This window comes from Carlito syrichta, unplaced genomic scaffold (genome assembly GCF_000164805.1).
Source record: "Carlito syrichta isolate Samal-C Ts95f unplaced genomic scaffold, Tarsius_syrichta-2.0.1 Scaffold258950, whole genome shotgun sequence".
Taxonomy (NCBI): domain Eukaryota; kingdom Metazoa; phylum Chordata; class Mammalia; order Primates; family Tarsiidae; genus Carlito; species Carlito syrichta.
Genome location: NW_007203046.1, coordinates 4,034 through 5,069, shown reverse-complemented (window position 1 = coordinate 5,069; position 1,036 = coordinate 4,034). Strand labels below are relative to the sequence as shown.

The following is a 1,036-nucleotide window of genomic DNA, read 5'->3' as shown; positions in this document are numbered from 1 at the left end:
GGGTGGGGGGTGGGGGTAGGGGCTGGGGCACCATCTCGGAACACCTCAGGACCAGCTGTACACACCCATGGTTGGTGGAACAGCTTCCACCTCCTTGCCTGGGCCCTGCCTCATGCCTGGCTGGCCTCAGATCCCTGCTGAGACCCCCGTCTTGCCCAGCCAGCCCCTTCCTGTCTGCAGGGCCCCACCTTCACCTGCCAGCTGTGCCAGTCCAACTGGTATCCACACCCTGTTGTGCAGCCCACAGGCTCAGGCTCCAGCTTCCCAGCCTTCTTTCTCCCAGGCGGTTCACCCTCCTCTCCGGCCCCCCACGCTGAACTGGTCTTGTGCCTCTTGCTGGTCAGGGAGCAGGGAAGACTGAGGGATCTCCAGGATGTTTTCTCTCCCCTGGCACTGGGGCCTTCTCCACAGCTCCCAGAGGCCCAGCCCATCCCTCCTTCCACAGAGGCTCAGGGGTCTGCCTGCCTGATTAATGAGGTTCCATGGCAACCAGGGCCTGGGAGGGTGGCGGGTGGCAGATGGAAGGACAGGCACGGGGAAGGGATCAGCAGCTGGCCCGGTCGGCCCGCCCCTGCAAAGAAGGCCTCCCGGCCAGGAGGCGGTCCCCAGAGGCCTGGATGCCAGGCCTGCACCTGGCAGGGGAGCATCGAGGCAGGAAGGAGGGTCCGCTCAATGGGCTTCCAGGGGTCAGGCCCCAGGACTTTCCCCTGCGCCCTCCTTCGCCTCCCAAGCAGCTGCGCCTGCGACTCGGCCCCAAGTTCTGGTCTGAAGCCAGCGGCCTCCGTTCAAACCCCAGCCCCACCACCTGCGGTCGTAGGACGGGGGCTTTCTCTGGTAGGGGTTCTTGGAAGCCATCGCTTTCTCTCTCGGAGCCTCAGTTCCTCCTCAGCCAGACGGGCACGCGCTAAGACGGAGCGCGAGGAAGGGCTGAGTTTCAGCTGGCTCGACGCCCGCCAAAGCTCGGCCTGCATCAGCGCCGGCTGAGTGCAGTCCCCGGAGGCGCCGGCGAGCAAGCGGCGGACGGGCCGGCTGGGGT

General features: G+C 66.4%; 1 protein-coding gene across 1 annotated transcript in view; it reads right to left on the bottom strand.

Annotated features, from left to right (window-relative positions):
• The window catches only part of E2F1 (E2F transcription factor 1), a gene marked incomplete at its 5' end in the record, with an annotated part of 11,069 nt that overhangs the window by 8,843 nt on the left and 1,190 nt on the right, over positions 1-1,036 (bottom strand). The gene's annotated exons all lie outside the window — the stretch shown is intronic.